We start from the raw sequence: 18,570 nt of genomic DNA, 5'->3' as shown, positions 1-18,570 counted from the left end.
TACCTCCTCATCCCAAACACAGGCACTTGAAACTCTCGTCCCTGTTAGCCCATTTTAGGCAGAGTTCTCAGCTCCGCAGACCGCTCAGTACCTCCACTCCGGTGGTCATGCCTTTAACCTCTCCACCTGCTTTCTAATACATTTTTGCTCACTTATACCAGGGTACATCAATCTAACCGCGCGGTTCGGGGTCCAAGTCTTCAAAGATCCCACTCTTACTCCTGCTGCTCTCCTTTTTCCTAATTCTTTTTGAGTCAATGTATTTGTATATTGATTCAACATAAAAGGGATGGTAGCATTTTCTCTCTCAAAGCAGTCACACAACTCAGTAGAAATAAGATTCACCATCTGCTTATCCTAACTTTCTCTTGTCTCTTTCCTGACAACTGTGTCATTCAATGATTCTTTCCAGGCTTCTGATGCTTTGTCTATTTTTGAATAATCTTGGGCCTAGTTTGGCCCATTGTGGTACTCACTTTCCCACTTGCAGTTGAATCCTCTGTTTCTTCGACTAGAAACTGACAGAGGTAAAAGGTTCATACCTTGAAAAATTATATCTCTCCTGCCACAATGGGATTGGTGGAATATTTCAAATTACCATTTCATCATTCTTGTGAGAAATGTTGCCTAGTGGTTAAGAACTCTTCTCTAGAGCTCAGACTAGTGTAGTTGCCAGGGTATAAACCCTTGCTCTGCCATCTACCAGCTTTGGCTTTGGGGAAGTTACTTAATATTTCTTCGCCTCAGTATTCTTACAGCTGTAAAATGGGGATATGATATTATCTCATAGGATGGTGCTAGTAATTGCACAAGTAAATACAAGTAAAGTACTTAAAACAGTACCTGGCACAGGGCAAATATCTGATAAATGTTATCTTTATCATCACTTCTTGGTTTGACTTGATTTGGCTTGTGGGTAGATTAATTCTAAGACAGGAAGGTGGGAGTGGAAAGCTACCTTCTTATTCTTTGACATTTAACATCCTTTTTTGATATAGATAGCATTTATAATTTGTTATTGTATAAATTAATTCCTTCTGATTTGAAAACTACAGGGTTTTAGCCCACCGTTTTCAAGTTAACTAACTACCAAGCTACAGATAGGTCAGTCCTTATTTCAGATGTCTATTTGGAACTTCTACAATTTTACCTTTGTTTTGAGAGTAAACAAAGTGAAAGTACTGTGTATAACAGATACATCATACTGGAAAATGAGATTTTACAGATAAAAATTTTAGTACTGTAAATTAAATACTCAAAACTGGTGGTATTCTTCATACTCATCTGACCTTTATCTTCAGTCACTACTCGAGATAGAGCTTTGGCTTCTCTTCCTTCAGAAGACTGGTGGCCGTTTTCTCTTAATGTGTTATGTTCATTCATGTTCACATGTCTTCTTGGCTTGGTGTTTACATAACTTTACTCACTTTAAAAAATGCTGACAGTTTTTGCCGTATTTGCTTACCTCTTGTGCACTATTGCTTACTTATTACATTTTTAAAGGACTCACATTAAAAGATCTGAATAGATATTACTTTTGTGTTGTTTTAAATAGTAAAAGTTTGAAATCACTATTTGCTGTCCTAATTACATGTAAAAATATGTACATATGTAACTATCAAAAGAAAAATGGCTTTCCATTTATAGTTTAAAATCATTCTTGTGCCGCCATAGAGCATGTTCCATACTGGGGGTGACACTGTTTTTGGTAATGCTGTTCTCTGACCTAGAATAACCTTTGCTCTTTCTCCTGCATATCCAGGTTCTACCTGATTTTCACCTCTCACTGCTTCCACATAATTCCTTCCAACATTTAGTTTCTTGGCTTTCCTAATGTCTATATCTGCATTTTGGGCCATGAATTTATATAAGCAGTGCAGGTTGAAGAAAAATAACTCCCCTAGAATCAGACTTTTAAAGCTTATAGAACTTTGAAAAGGTGGGATAAAATTGACATTTAGCATCTACTCTATGCCTAGCAGTATTTCTTTGGTTTTGTAAATATTCTTTCCAAAAATATTTAATGAGCATCTACCATGTGCCAGGCACTGGGGCTACATGAGTGGCCCTTCTCAACCATGTTTCTGGGTGAGAATCAAACCCTAATGCTCTGAGGCATCTAAGCTACGTAATGAATTATCTCATCTCCTGTGCACCTAGAATAGTACTAGCTATGTACCGTTCTTGAGAGAACTAAGGAAGTAGTTACTCCAGTCAGTTTTTGTAGGGCTTAATTTCTACAGAGCCCTAGTTGAGAAAAGCTCCTGTACAGAGAAGAGAAATATGCAGTCTCTGCTTTTTTGTAATTTTATTCTGATGTGGCACTGACAGGCAGTTTATATATATTAACTTATTTAAACCCCATAATAATTCTTTAAGAAGGCTTTTTTATTCCTATTTTACAAATGAGGAACTTGAGAAACATATCACTTAACTTCTGCAAAATCAGACAATTGAGAAAGTTTTGCAGCCAGGCAACATTGTTCTCATCTATTACTCTTTTGCCTCTCACACCTTTCACTTCCTTGTTGATTTACTTTAGAGAAGACTCACTTCCTTGTTGATTAGAGAAAATTATTCACCTTTCTGAATATCTTATTTATTTATTTTTTATAAATTTACACTTCACAGCAGAGTTTCCTTCTCTTTTCATGTTGTTTAGTGAAGAAAGTAAAGGAGATGTAACTCTTGTAAAGCACTTCATCAAAAGTCTTATGTCAAGCCTTATATATGACTAAATATTGAAGGCATTTACATTTAGTGGTCATGCTCACTGTTTTGTTTCCTTACTTGGATTTGTTCACTTAACGAAAGTTTATTAACAATCCATCTGTGCCAGGCACTGTGCTAGTCTCTGGTGACATGTGGTAATGGAAAGAGATTACTTGTATTCATGGAGGCAGAAGTCTGTTTGGGGAATAAAATAAAAAAAATTATAGGCCAGGTGCCATGGCTCATACCTATAATCCTAGCACTTTGGGAGGTCGAGGTGGGCTTATCACTTAAGGTCAGGAGTTCGAGACCAGCCCGGCCAACATGGTAAAACTGCGTTTCTTCTAAAAAAAAAAAAAAAAAAAAAGCTGGGTGTGGTGGCACACCCAGCTACTTGGGAGGGTAAGGCAGGAGAATCTCTCAAACCCCGGAGACAGAGCTTGCAGTGAGCTGCACTCCAACCTGAGCAACAGAGTGAGACTCTGTCTCAAAAAAATAAAAATAAAAATTATAAAAAGTAATTAGTTGCCATTACTGCTACAAAGGAAGATCATTGTGAAGAATGAAGGCACACCAATCCATCAGGGAATGCTTCTCTGAAGAAATGACTTTTAGGCAGAAACCTAAAGGATGAACTGTAGTGATCCAAGTGATATTGGCAATTTCAACTTTCTGGACCTGAAAGGTCCAGTAAGAACTGAACCTTAGCACGTGAGGTTGGTTAATGGGGAATAGACTGGAGCAGATCACAATGGCCAGAATCCACGCTGAGCATTTTGTACTTAATCCTAAGAGCAATAGGAAGCCACCAGAGAATGTTAAACAGCTGAATAAGTTACCCAAATTTTTGCTTTAAAAAAATCAGTTGGCTGCTCTGCAGAGAACAGGTTGGAAAGAGGCAAGTGTAAATACAGGGAGACTAGTTAAGTCATTGCTTCTCAAACTTGTCTGTGTTGAAGGACCAATTTTGTTTTAATTTTCTGTTCATACTGGTATTTAGTAACACACAATAAGATGTTTGTTGTGGCAGTGTCAAACTGCTGTAAATGTTCCTAAATGCTTTCTCTAGGTTTCTATATTTATTTCATTTCAGACCAATAGCAAAAGTTTGTGGACCAGTGTCAGTGCACAGATCACAATTTGAATAGCGTTTAGATTAGCTGTTACAATAATGTCGTCAAGAGTCGATGGAACCCTGGTTCAGGATGGCAGTGATAGAGTTAAACTAGCCTGATTTGACAAATATTTGGGAGGAAAAATTGATAGGATTTAGAGATGGATGAGATTTGGGGGTCCTGGGGAGAGGAAAAGGCTGACTTCCAGGGCCAGTATTTCTTGTGCCTAAGGTGAGAGTACTGGGGGAGGAGCAGTTTTTTATTTTGTAGTTTCAGGGAAGGGGGAGGTGTTGGTCATTTTTCAATTTGAGACTTATTAAACTTGAGACTGAGACATATAAGTAGAGATGCCTGATAGCAATTGGATATATAGGTCTGGAGCTCAGCAAAGAGGTTTGGACTGGAAATAAATTTGGAAATAGCATACAGTTTATAATTGATGTCTGGGGGTGAGGGATGAGATTGCTTAAGGAGAGAGTATAGAGAAGATAAGGGGGCTTATGAGTAAGCCCTGTGAATCTTTCACATTTGAACTTTGGTGGAACGAAATGGAACAAAAGAGGCTGAGACGGAAGAAGCTAGAGGTTGGAAGAAAATTTTGTTGGTATCACTGAAGCCAAGGCAATAGACTGGAAAAGAAGGGAGTGGCCAGTTGAATATTTTGAATGCAACTGGGAAATTAAATGGCAAAGTAAAGAGCATACATAAACTGTTTGATGATGAATTTTGTATTAATCTGCCAAAGCTACAATCCTAAATTAAAATAAAATATTAAATCTGTGACATGAACCATATCTGTCTTCCTGAGTTGAGACGTGTTTTTATTATCATCTGGCTGTTCTATAAGTATCTAAAACTTTCCACAGCTTAAACTTTTCACAGCTTATTCATTCGTAGTATGTATTTTTTAAATACTATTTATCAGACACTGAATACTAGACTTCTAGGTATGGGATTAGAATTCAGAGACTAGGGACCGTAGACGATTAAACAAATATTTGTTTTTCTCGTGTGATTAGTGCTGTCGTGGCAGTTTATTCAGGTTGCCTTGGAAGCACAGAGCAGGGGCATCAGGGGAGGCTTTCTAAGGAAAATGACCCTTGAGCAGAGTGTTTCTGAAAGTCAAGTTACATAGGTGGAGAGGGCGAGTTAAACATAGGTGGCAGAGGAGTTTAAAGAAATGATACTTTAAGTAATTTGAAAGCCTGCAAAGGCAGAAATTGGGGCTAGAGTACACGGGTAGTAGATTGGGGAGGTTGGCCATGCCATTGAAAGGTTTCTCGCTTGAACTGGTATCCTTTTTGGATTATTTTGATTAATATCCTTACCACCCATATAGTCACTAAATGTGGAAGTATCTTTTTAATATCTTTAAGAATTAAATATTTCTTTGTTTTAGTATTTATTGCCCAAGGTAGTGTTTTATTTTTGCTGATTAGCTTTACATTATATGATTAAATCTGTACTTACAGGTTCATTCAATAACTCATAGCATACTTAAATATTTTAGTTATATTCCAGTGACTTATTATGGAAGAAATTTTATACATGTAACTTTTTCTCTCAATTTTAGAGACTTTAAAAGGAAAGCCTTGCTAAGGATTGGTGAAGATGTACTACTAAACTTGGGTATATGGTCAGTGATGGTGTTTCTGGGCTCAGTAGAATGACAGCCATCCTCTGATAGCTTAAATGTTATTTTAGGTGGTTGTATTACATCAAAGAGTCTACAAATCCCTGGACTTTTCTCTTGGACCATGGGTAGAATACAATTTATCTATAGACATAGATAAACTTTTTGAAGAATACTGTAGTTGGCAAAACCTTAATTGGCAAGGGCAGGGTCTCATAGAAAATAATAAGATAGAAAGGAAACTTCTGTTAAAATTAATTTTATTCTTTATTTTATTTATCTATTTATTTTTTGAGACAGAGCCTTGCCCTGCACCCAGGCCGGAGTGCAGTGACATGATCTCAGTTCATTGCACTCTCTGTTTCCCAGGTTCAAACAATTTTCCTGCCTCAGCCTCCTGAGTAGCTGGGACTACAGGCACAGCCACCATGCCTGGCTAACTTGTGTATTTTTAGTAGAGACGGGATTTCACCATGTTGGCCAGGCTGGTCTCGAACTCCTGACCTCAAGTAATCCTCCCACCTCGGCCTCCCAAAGTGCTGGGATTATAGACGTGAGCCACTGGGTCTGGCCAAAGTGAATTTTAAAAACACAGTAAATGAAAAGTTCTAGAAGACATCTACTTTATTTTATTTTTTGGCAGAGACGGGTCTCGCTGTCTTTCCCAGGCTTGTCTCAAACTCCTGGCCTCAAGGGAGTTAAGAAAATTATAACTTTGAAAATTTCTTTTTACTAGTTCATACTGGCTTTAAAATCTTTTGCTCTTGCCTTCTCCTTGGTTTTAAGTTTTGTATGTCTTATATAACAACTGTGTGCTTTTCATGTATTTATTATGGCTCTTACAGGTGCCCTTTTAGAGGCCTTTTATCTTTATGTTGAACATAACTATAGCTCCTGTTTGGTATTCTTTATACCTGCTTATATGTTCTAAAAGAGGTCAGGATAATTAGTAGCATTATATTCTGAATTGTGCAATACATGAGATTAAATTTTACATAGGTAAAAGCTAGCAGATTAAAATCATCTTTTTATTCTCAAGTATGAAATTTTTGCACCTCTAACCATGGTTGGGACAGGTTAGATAGGAGATACATATATATATACCTGAAGTGAAAGTATGATGAAGACACTCGTCTCTGCAGTATGAATACATTTAGAAAATAGTCCCCTTCCCCCAACACACACACTTCTTTGGAGTTGGTGTATTTGCTTTCATCCTATATTAGATAAATAAATAAAAATATTTAGGGTTAACAATTAAAAACAAAGAGGTGTTTTTATTTTCTGCAGAACTGAAGGTTAATAGTGTATCTATAAAGTAGAATGCTTTTGAAATATTTTATAGGTATGAGCTGAGATTAAATTCAAAAAGCAAAAATAACAAAATACAATGTTATATTTATTGACAAAGAAAATGCCATTGTTTCTTGTTTGAGTATGTTTTCTGAAGCAAATTTAACAATTTTTTTCTTGTGCAAAATACATTTGTATCTCCCCTCCTCGAACTCTCCAGTTAGGTGATTTTTTTTTAAATAGATTTTATATTTTTGAAGCTGTTTTAGGTTCACTGAAGAAGTTGAGCAGAATCTACAAAGCTTTTCCATATATCCCTTGCACCCATACAGACGTAGCCTCCTCCATTATCACCATTCCTCACCACAGTGACCCATTTTTTAAACTGATGAATCTGCATTGACCCATCATTATCATCCAGAGTGCATGGTTTACATTAGATTCATGGTTGGTATTGTATAGTATATTCTATGGGTTTGGACAATTTTTATGACATCTATCTACCATTATGATGTCTTTCACAGCCCTAAAAATCCTCTGACCTAGGCCTATTCATTCTTCCTTCCTGCAACCCCTGATAACCATTGATCTTTTTACTGTTTTGCCATTTCCAAAGTGTGTAGCCTTTTCAGATTAGTTTCTTTCACTTAGTATTATGCATTTTAAGTTTCTTCTGTGTCTTTTCATGGCTCAATAGCTCATTTCTTTTTAATACTGAATAATATTTCGTTATCTGGATGTACCACAGTTTATCCATTGACCTACTAAAGGACATCTTTGTTATTTACAAGTTTTGCAGATTATGAATAAAGCTGCTACGAACAACCTTGTGCAGGTTTTTGTATTGACGTAAGTTTTCAGCTCTTGGTAAATACCAAGGACCATGATTGATGGGTAGCATGGTAAGAGTATGTTTAGTTTTGTAGGAAACCACCCAACTGTCTTTCAAAGTGGCCATACCATTTTGCATTCGCATCAGCGATGAGTGAGAGTTCCTGTTGTTCCACATCCTTGTCAGTATTTGGTATTATGCTGCTGTTGGTTGGAGTAGTCTGTAGATGTCCATTATGTTTAGTTGATTGATAGTGTTGAGTTCAAATTTGTCCTTACTGATTTTCTACCTGCCAGATCGGCCCATTTCTGTTAGAGGGGTGTTGAAGTGTCCAACTACAGTAGTGGATTCATCTATTTCTGTTCGCAAATCAGATTTTGCCTTACATATTTTGATGCTCTGTTGTTAAGTACATACAAATTAAGAATTATGGAGAATTTACCTCTTTATCACTTTATAATACCCCTCTTTATTCCTGATAACTTTCTTCACATTTAAGTATAAGTGAGCGATCTTTAAGGTAAAGATTGCAATAGTCTCAAGGTGTTTTTTCAGCTGTCATTTGGATATATTTTTTAATGTTTTAGTAGGAAATTCCTCTGTAGTTTTTATAAGACAAAAAAGTGAAATAAAATAACAGTGAATATAAATTTGTTCTGAGATTGCCAAGGCGAGTACAGATACAGGAAGCTACCATATATCTAAATGAATTTAATTTCATTTAATTAAATTTTTTTGGTGACAACACTTTGGATCAGTTTAAACCTTTACTAACCGTTTAGGAATTAAGTTTTGGTGGAAAAGCTCAAGTGGGGCATGGGCACACACTAAGCAGATTTGGTCATTTCTGATTGCATTTAAAGTGCAACCTTTATCCTGCATGTAGAATTTAAAAATAAAAATAAATAAATAAAGTACCTCTTTTAAAACATGAAAATACTTTTTCCTATAAGCATTTTATCAATGGTATTTGAGAACTGGCTTGAATTGTGGAGTATCTTGGTTTATGTGTTAATATTATTGATCATTTTATTTTCTCAGGTGTCTGATTTATTTTTACTGTTGTCTCTCTGCTTCTCCCTACCCCAAGTCTTTTATCAACAAAAATTTCATCTTTAAGTTGTATAATGAAACCAGTATTTTTTATTATGGGAGTATACCAGGTGTATTCACACGTGGGCCTGAGAAACTGACAACTTTCTACAGTGTAAAGATAACCTTTACATCAAATTTCCTCATAGATTATTTTGTTAAAAGAGAAGAAGTACCCTTTGTTAAAGCACTTGTGCCAGACACTGTGTTGAGTACTTAAGACATTTCATCTCATTTACTTCTTATCACTAATCCATGAGGTATAAATAATATCATAATTTTTTGAATCACAGTTGCTGTCAATTACCAGATGGGTTATTATTTTATGTACCCCAGAGAGAGAGCACTGCGGATTATAATTGTAAGATGCTATCAATTTCAGAAATGTTAAAATGTGACAAAACTAGCTGTCTTAGAATTAGTGAAAGGTGGAATTAGTGCTACCTTGTTTTGTGTTTATCACTCAGGGTTCTGAAGGCAACTTACCTCCCAAAATGAAGTGAAGTCAGGACAAACGTCGGTCTGCTTCACTCCAGAGCTCTCCAGGCATCAGAGCATAGAAACTAGGAGCATACAGCCACCCTGCCATTTAATAGCTGTATGACTTTAGGGAAGTTACTTAAAGTCTTAGTTTTCTCTTCTGTGGAATGGAAATGGAAATGATAATGGTAAAACCATATAGTTGTTATGAGAACTGAATGAGTTGTATGTATATTTATAATGTGCTTTCCCTGAGGTTAAATGCTTTGCATATATATTGGTTAATTAAAACAGTATTGTTGTTTCTGATCTAAGTAGATGCTTGCTTAAAAGGGAGAGGAAAAGAGCCTTATCAAATGGTTCATTGATATTTTGTGCACATAATAAATATTGAAGTATTTTATTGATTTGTCTTTTAAAATTATTGTAAGATTGCAGTCTTGACAATTTTGACATCTAAATTACATTTTTATTTTCATAAAAATAATGCTGTATAAAGTTTTAGCTGAAATCTGCTTTCCTTTCATCTCTGTTATGACATATTTAGTCAGAATGTTGATGTGCTATGATGGATATCTTGAAAATAACCTGTGATATAGTTGGGATTCCTGTCAACCTCATAAGAAACTGATTCAGAAATTTTTTTAAAGGGTTTCAGTATTATTGATGCGTGTTTTAATTTCAGTTAAAATATACTGCTTTTTCATTGCACAGTGTATAGAGGAAAGATAATACCGAGACAGTTTTGTAATAGTTTTATATGCACATGATTTTGTTGGTTCACCTTGAAATTTAAAATCTTGTCATCTTTCTGAACCACAGTTCTATAAAAATAAAATATAATATTTTCTTATACCCTGATAACAAAAATGGGTTAAGACCTTCCTTTGAACTTCTTGCTTTTTCCTTCATTCCCACTTTTGCTTTGTTTTCATTGTTTTTTGTTTTTCTGTTTATTTTGGACTCACATTATTCGTTTACTTCACAAATAGTTATTGACTGACTGTTAAATGCCAGGGTCCTGTGTTTAGTGATGAGTTTGAAATAGCCCTTGACCTGGAAGAACTCAGTATTTGGGATTTATTGAGTGTCTAGTCATTGAATACTTAGGCATGGTGCCAAAGACTTTATATATACATCTTTTGATTTAATCTTCGTAACTACACTGCTAAGGTAGGTCAGTGCTTCTTGAATGTTTCTATTAAATAGATGGCAGAGAAGAGGAAACTCTTGGGGAATCAAAGGGAGGCGACAATCTGAGTGTGGTAATGGTGGTGGTGAAGGGGGAGAGCTTTGATGTTAAAATTCTTTTCAATTTAGTGTTTTCTCTTACAAATGATTTGAGGCCATGGTGGCTCATGCCTGTAATTCCAACTCTTTGGGAGGCCAAGGCAGGAGGATTGCCTGAGGCCAGGAGTTCTAGACTAGCCTGGACAACATAGCAAGACATCGTCTCTATAAAAAATTTAAAAATTAGGCCAGACATAGTGGCTCACGCCTGTAATCCCAGCACTTTGGGAGGCCGAGGCCAGTGGATCACCTGAGGTAAGGAATTTAAGACTAGCCTGGCCAACATGGCGAAACCCCGTCTCTACTAAAAATACAAAAATCAGCCGGGTGTGGTGGCACACACCTGTAATCCTAGCTACTCGAGAGGCTGAGGCAGGAGCGCTTGAACCTGGGAGGTGGAGGTTCCAGTGAGTCGAAATTGCACCACTGCACTCCAGCGTAGGCGACAGAGTGAGACTCCATCTTAAAAAATGATAAAAATAAAAATAAAATTAAAAAATTAGCCACATGTTGGTGTTGTGGTGCATGCCTGTAGTCCCAGCTACTCAGGAAGCTGAGGCAGGAAGATCACTTGAGCTCAGGAGTTTGAGGAGGCAGTGAGCTGTGGTCTTGTCACTGCACTCCAGCCTAGGAAATAGAGCTAGACCTTACCTCAAAATAAATAAATAAATAAATAAATAAGTAAATTTGGCTTTTGCATTCTGTTAACATACCTTTCTTTGTTTTGATATAAATAAATTTTTAATGTAAAAAAAATTAATTAGCATGAGGGAAGATTCATAAAAGTATCCTGTCCCAATTTTAGGGTAGAGGGAATATGGTACTGGGAGCAGAATTTTATTATACACTTCAGGGCATCAAGGGTGCTTATTTATTTGTTAAACTTTTTTTGCTTTTTTATTTTAGGTAAACTTTTGAAGTGTAACATGCAAAGACATGCACATATCATCATACAGCATGTATGGTCTTTTATCCTGGCTTCTTACCCTAAACATACATATATGGTTATGTGATCTGTAAACCCCAAATATCTGAGACAGGTCTCATTTAATTTAGGAAGTTTATTTTGCCAAGATTGAGGACCTGCGGTGGGGTAACAGCCTCAGGAGGTCCTTACGACATGTACCCAAGGTTGTCAGAGCATGGTTTGGTTTTATACATTTTAAGGAGACATGAGACATCAATCAACATATGTAAAATGAATATTGGTTTGGCCCAGAAAGGTAGGGCAGCTCGAAGTTGGGAGAGAGCTTCCAGATCATAGGTAGCTAAGAGACAAATAGTTGCAATCCTTTGAGTTTCTGATTTGCCTCTCCAAAGGAGGCAATCAGATATGCATTTATCTCAGTGACCAGAGGGGTGGCTTTGAACAGAATGGGAAGCAGGTTTGCCCTGAGCAGTTCCCAGCTTGACTTTTCCCTTTAGCTTAGTGATTTTGGGGCCCCAAGGGTTTTTTCCTTTCACAGATTCAACCATGTTGTCTGTAGCAATAGTTTATTCTCACTGCTTCATAATATTCCACTGTATGACTCTGTATATCATGATTTATCTGTTTTACTGTTAATGGACATCTAGGTTGTTTCCAGTTTGGGGCCGTCATGAATAGAGTCCATATAAAATATCCTTGTATTCCTGTCTGTACATGTCTTTTGGTCCCATGTGTGCATTTCCGTGGGGAATGTACCTTGTAATGTAATCATTGGGTCATATGTGTGACTTGTTCAGTTTTAGTATAACCCAGTGATTTCCAAAGTAGTTGTACCAATGTATAACCTCATCAGTAGTAGATGAGAATTTCTAGTTGTCCCATATACTCTGGAACATTGGCTTGATATTCTGTCTCATATATTTAGCCATTCTGGTGGGTGTAACATGGTATTAAGTTGTGGGTAGGCTATTTTCTCAAAATAAACATGATTTCTTTCCCTACTCCTACCCTTGGTCCCGTCCTTTGTGCACACCAGGAGAAAGTGGAACAGAGACCTGTATATTTTCATAAAACCTATCAGATGATTCTGGTCACCTTGCCAGTTGGTAAGATGCAGAATATACAACAAATTTAAGTATAATTTAAGGAAAATGAGACGGTCATGAAAATTATAGCTCCACAGTGTAGTTTATTGACTTTCTGGCAAATAGTGCACTTCTAACTTGCTAAACATGGATGAGTTTTAAGATTTTGCAAGCTGGTGAAAAGTTTTGTAGGCTTTTTTATTTTACTGAGTGAGTTTGCAACACTGGCCCAAAGCTCTAATTACACAATGCTGGAATGCGCTTGTTCTTACTTGACCATCTACCCAGATTGCAGGTTGTGTTCATTCATTATTCTGTGGGGTTTTGCTACAGTTTAAAGAAGGGAAACACTATATAAGCAGGTCTTTCTCAATTTTCAGAACTGGAAAAAAGTTGACAAAATAAATTTTACCATTTACTCACAGCATGCTGTGTATTGTTTTATATCTAATTTCTTGTTATTTGTGGACTTTTTCTTTTAAATTTCACAGAAGTGTTGCTAAAATGTATTTTTTGTCATTTGGTAGTGAAAATCCAAGAGTGCAAAAAATATTTTTCCCTTGTATCCTTTTCAGTGTTAGGATTGTAGTTAATCTTTTCTCATTCCTTAATCATTGTAGATTATGTTACAATCATATGTAGGGAAGTGTCATTCCTGTACCTTTTGGGGATAATATTTGTTGATTTCTTCTTAAGATATGCACATCGACTCTTAACTCCAGATAAGCTCATAGTTTTCCCTTTCTACATTTTATATGCCTAACTTTTTACAGCTATTATTTTTATAACTGGCTTCATTTCTTACTGCTGCAAAGTACTGTTTTAAGGTAGAGCAGCCATTTGATAAATACTTGTGCTCTACATATTCAAAAGTATTTACTGATTATTGCTAGTCACAGGACTCTTGGAATTATTAGCTCATCATCAGAAGAGCTAAGATGTCATTCATTATTTGTAAGATTTTTATTTTGGAATAAACCTGTTAGACAGCAACTAGCTAAAAAACAAAAAACAGAAGTACATGTTTAATGAAAGCATAATTTACAAAGCTGCTATTCTGCTTTTTAAGATTTTTTACAGCATTGTTCATCAGCTCAAATAAGCAGACAGTGAGTGGTTAGATTGATACGGAGTGGAGGGTTTACAGGATGGTTGCGGTAAAAGAACAAAGGAGTGAAATGTTAAGCATGCTTGCTAGAGCATGTTTGAAGTGGTGATGCATTGTGGGTTTGAGGTTTGACAAGGAAGGAAGTGAAGCCATAATGGGAATAATGACTTAAAAAAAATGGGAAGGGGCTAAGGAAGTATTGGTAATAAGAGATATTGAGGGATTAAATTGGTGACAGAACAGGAATAAGGTCTGTTGTAAAAGATATACTGAGGTTTATTTTCAGAGTTGGTCAAGCTATTCTAGGTAATAAGTTTGTTTGGAAAAAATTGCTATAATGTTATGTGGGTGAGATCATTCAGGAATGTCAAGGAATTTGATGCTGGTAGGTTGAAAGTCCACAGGGTGCACTCATCCAAGGTGATGATAGAAATAGTGAAGAAAACTATGGAGGGAGACAAGTACTGATGAAGTCCTCAATAAGGGAACCTAACTATTAATAGAAGAGGTGAGCCCATGATAGCCAGGGAAAAGAGGGGAAGAGGGTATAGCATTTGAGTCACACAGTTGCCAAACAGTTTTGGAAGAAGGCTGGAAAAGTGATCTGGAAACAACATCAGGGAGTTGAAAGAACTCTAATTGCTCCATATTCCTTTTTTCTAGATCCTTCACAGGTGTAAGAAAACAATATTATTTGAGCAGTTCTGGTTTATCTGCTTTAATTAGGTATTTACCTCTTTGACCTTATCTTCATAATCTTTGTTTCACCAGTGCCCGACCTATTTAGGTACTTAATAAATGTTTCTTCCGTAAATGCTAGACAAATGTGAAATTGTGCCAGTATCCTGGAATTGTAGAACAAAGAGCATTGCTTAGACATTTAAAAAAAACTGATTTGAAAACTAGTAAAAGAACTGTTACTTTAACACAATTATATTTTCAAAGTATGGAATTAAGTACCATAACTATAATGAGACATGTTTATGTTTACAGGCATAATACGGGAAATAAATTATGTAATTTTTTACATAAATAGGTGGATGACAGTTTCTTGATGGATTGTGGAGGGTGGTTGGGATGTTAGAGAGAATATTCTTGGTTTTTAGAGGTTGGCAGGAGGATATTGTGGAATCGATGCATATCTTTTAGAACTTTCGACAATTATTACACCTCTGATCTCTGACTGCTGCTTACTTTGTTGTTTCCTTTCATTGGAGCATTAGGCTTTTGAGGATTGAATTGTAGCAGATTAATTTTGGGGCAAGATGGGTAAAGAAATCTTCAGTAATTTAAAGTAAAAAATTTCTGGCCGGACGCGGTGACTCACGCCTGTAATCCCAGCACTTTGGGAGACTGAGGCAGGAGGATAGCGAGGTCAGGAGATCGAGACCATCCTGGCTAACATGGTGAAACCCCGTCTCTACTAAAAATACAAAAGATTAGCCGGGCGTGGTGGCGGGTGCCTGTAGTCCCAGGTACTTGGGAGGCTGAGGCAGGAGAATGGTGTGAACCCAGGAGGCGAGCTTGCAGTGAGCCAAGATCACGCGACTGCACTCCAGCCTAGGTGACAGAGCGAGACTCCGTCTCAAAAAAAAAAAAAAAATCTGATCTAGGCCCGGGCACAATGGCTCATGCCTGTAATCCCAGCAGTTTGGGAGGCCGAGGTGGGCGGATCACCTGAGGTCGGGAGTTCGAGACCAGCCTGGACAACATGGTGCAAAAAGACAAAATACTAAAAATACAAAAATTAGCTGGGCGTGGTGGCACATGCCTGTAATCCCAGCTACTTGTGGGGCTGAGGCAGGACAATCACTTGAACCCGGGAGGCAGAGGTGGCAGTGAGCCGAGATTGTGCCATTCCACTCCAGCCTGGGCAACAAGAGCGAAACTCTGTCTCAAAAAAAAAAAGAAATAAATAAATTCTGACTTGGTAAATGAAGAAGGAAGAGAAATAATGAAGGCAAATGACTCTATTATGATTTTGTAAAAAAAAAAGAAAAGAAAGAAAACTTTGGAAGTGGGGGAAGCTTTAATGAAATGTTTAGCCAAATTGTTCTGAAACAGAAGAGGTTGGGGAAGAATGAGAGAAGGAAGAGGGAGAGAACATAGCTTTTATTATAGATGAATTTGTTTTAAAACTAAGGTAAATTTGAAAAATGCTTAGAGTTAATATTAGTAGATCCAGAATTGGCAATAACTGTGCAGGAACTACCCTAAGTACTTTATAGAACTTATCTCCTGTAATACTTCTATAATATGACTTTTCTGAATGAAGAATTATTCTCTTTCCGAAAATGAGAAAATTAAGGGCCAGAAAAGGAAAGTAACTTGTTCAAGAGTATAAAACCTAAGTTTCTTTAATTTACAAAGTTTTATACACAGACTTTAGAGATACATTTCAGTGAGTTTCGAAGGAGGTATTCACCAGTGTAACAACAGCCAAATCAAGATATAGATCATTTACATTACTCCAGAAAGTTCGCTCAAAGGTTACACAATTCCTAAGGGACATGTTAGACATCAGTCTGTCTTTTTCCAACTGCACCTCCACATTGCTAATATTAAAAGGCAGATTGGAGCTACTAGAGATAAGCAGTGTGAGAAGAGCAGAATTAATAGCTGGTGTATACCTGATGGAGAGCCAAGCAACAAAAGTTTAAACAGCAAGAATAAAACCTTTAAAACTATATTTGGACAAATTTAACTCTGCTGTCTTTCATAGTTCCCAAGATTATTTCTATTTTGTAAACAAGCTCTGTCTTTGAGTTTTATATTGATACTCATATGAATAATGAATAATTTATTGAGTGCTTTCTATCTGCCAGACACTGTACCAGGTGTCTTCTGTACATTCCCATTCAATATACCAGTCATTTGAGATAATTACCATTTATTACTCCCATATTATAGACATGAAAACTGAGACCCCAAGACCTTACACTGCTTTGGGATTGAACCCAAGTCTGATATCAGAAACTAAACTTTTAACTGTGATGGTGTTCTCTGGATCATTCTGTAATACTAAAGTATTTTTGGTGCTTTATTTTAGAAGGCATTAAATTATGTACCGTTTTGTAAACATCTAATTCTTTACTAGTGGTTGACTTCTTATCCAGTCAGCATATCTTTGCTTACTCTCTGTCACATTCTATACTAGGCAGTGGTTGCATAAAGATGGAAATGTAGTAATCTCAAGGAGCTTAGCGTATTTGATGAATTGGAAAAAAATCATAGTGTTTTCACTTAAAAATTCTGGATTCAATTTCTGATTTGTTGGGCTTAAAAAAAAAAAAAAAACTCTGTGACCTTAAGTAGCATTGCTTTTCTGTGTTTCAGTTCCCTATATGTAGAATAGAAGTAAATACTTAACAGGTCTAGAGGATCAAATGAAATAATGTGTGTGAAGAATAAAGTTTAGGTGGGAGGATCACTTGAGCCCAGGAGTTCAGGACTGGCCTGGGCAACATAGTGTGACCCCGTCTCAAAACAAACATAAAATTATGCAGGTATGGCATGCGCCTGTAGTGCCAGCTACACGGGAGGCTGAGGTGAGAGGATTGCTTGCCTGGGAGGTCAAGGCTGAAGTGAGCCATGATCGCGCCACTGCACTCCAGCCTGAGTGACGGAGAGAGACTCTGTCAGAAAAATAAAATAAAAAATAAATTTTTAAAAAAGTAAAGTTTTAATGTGTAAAGCAAACTCCTACAGATTATTGTACTATTAACTACAATACATTTGATTAATTCTGTGTGGGTGGCATTTTTTGTGAAAGTCCCAGGTAGCTTGGGAGTAATTTTTACCCAGGAAAATGGTATAGGGACAAAGGGTGGTTAGTCAAAGTTTTACGGAAGAGGTGACATTTAAGATTAAAATGCAATATTGGTGCTTAAAGAGATAAGGTTAAATTATCTATCACTTAGTAGTTGAAATAACCTATTCCTCTATGAGCTGAATAAAAGAAGTGTATTACTATAGTTTATAAACTAGAGCTTGAATTAAATTGACTAAAAATTTTGTTATATCAAAAATGTATATTTTTGTATTCCATAATGTTTTATAAAAGACTAATTATGCATAGGTAATTTCTGATTCGTTCTGTCTTTTAAGAGCTTTAAGCCATTGCTGAAATTTGCAAAACTTTGTAGGCCAGTGCTCAAGTAACTTTGTTTTTAGAGACTATGGTGAACTTGAAGGTACTGCTTTGGCATTAAGATCCTGTTCCTTTTATCATGTTTGTGTTGCTTAAAAATACATACATACCTGCGTACATACATGTACACAGACATACATTTGGGTCACAACATTTGGTTTCAGCTATTTGTAATTTTTAACAAAAAAGGCATGGTCAGGTTCTGCTATTTTGTTTATTCACTTTAGCACATGGGAAGTTGTAGAAGATTTTATCTGGAGGACCTCTGAGAGCTAGTTCAAATTATGAGGTTAGAGGCTGTCTTTGTGTTGTTCTTCCTTGTTTCTACATGGCCTACATTAGTGTAGGTTCCCCCAAAATACTCAAATGGGTCAATGAATAAGAGAGAAGCAGAGTGAACAAATGAATGAATGATTTTTTAAAAAAAGAAGAGGCTGTGCAACTTTCCGTTGTGAGTAGTCACCTGACTGCTAGTCTGACCCATTGTAGTTTACTACCCTGTTTATATATTACTATAATTTGAAATCTTACCTCTTATAACTGTAGTTATAAACTGTGATGCTAACTGAATAAAGTTGACTTTTAAAAATCCTAATACTGTATAAGACTATTAACATAGGTACACTGGGCTTCGTCTTTTCTTATATGCCTTGTTTATACAATATTATTAATACATAATAGAAAAAATTGGACTTGTCGCAACTAGTATGCCACATAAATGTAGTTGTTTGCAAATGATGATTTTAAAAAATGGTTTCCAGAGATCCAGAATATCTTTAATATGTTAATCGATAGGAAAAGTAATCAGGTTCTGCAATGACCTGTAGTTTGTATTGTAAAAGAAGGTAATTG

At 36.4% G+C, this 18,570-nt stretch overlaps 1 protein-coding gene across 2 annotated transcripts in view; it reads left to right on the top strand.

The window, feature by feature from the left end:
• Positions 1 to 18,570, top strand: part of SPOPL (speckle type BTB/POZ protein like) — a 65,716-nt gene that overhangs the window by 776 nt on the left and 46,370 nt on the right. The gene's annotated exons all lie outside the window — the stretch shown is intronic.

The sequence above is a fragment of the Hylobates moloch genome, unplaced genomic scaffold, assembly GCF_009828535.3.
Source record: "Hylobates moloch isolate HMO894 unplaced genomic scaffold, HMol_V3 SCAFFOLD_24, whole genome shotgun sequence".
NCBI classification, from domain to species: Eukaryota; Metazoa; Chordata; class Mammalia; order Primates; family Hylobatidae; genus Hylobates; species Hylobates moloch.
Note: the sequence above shows the minus strand (reverse complement) of the source record. Positions and strands in the feature narration are given on the sequence as shown.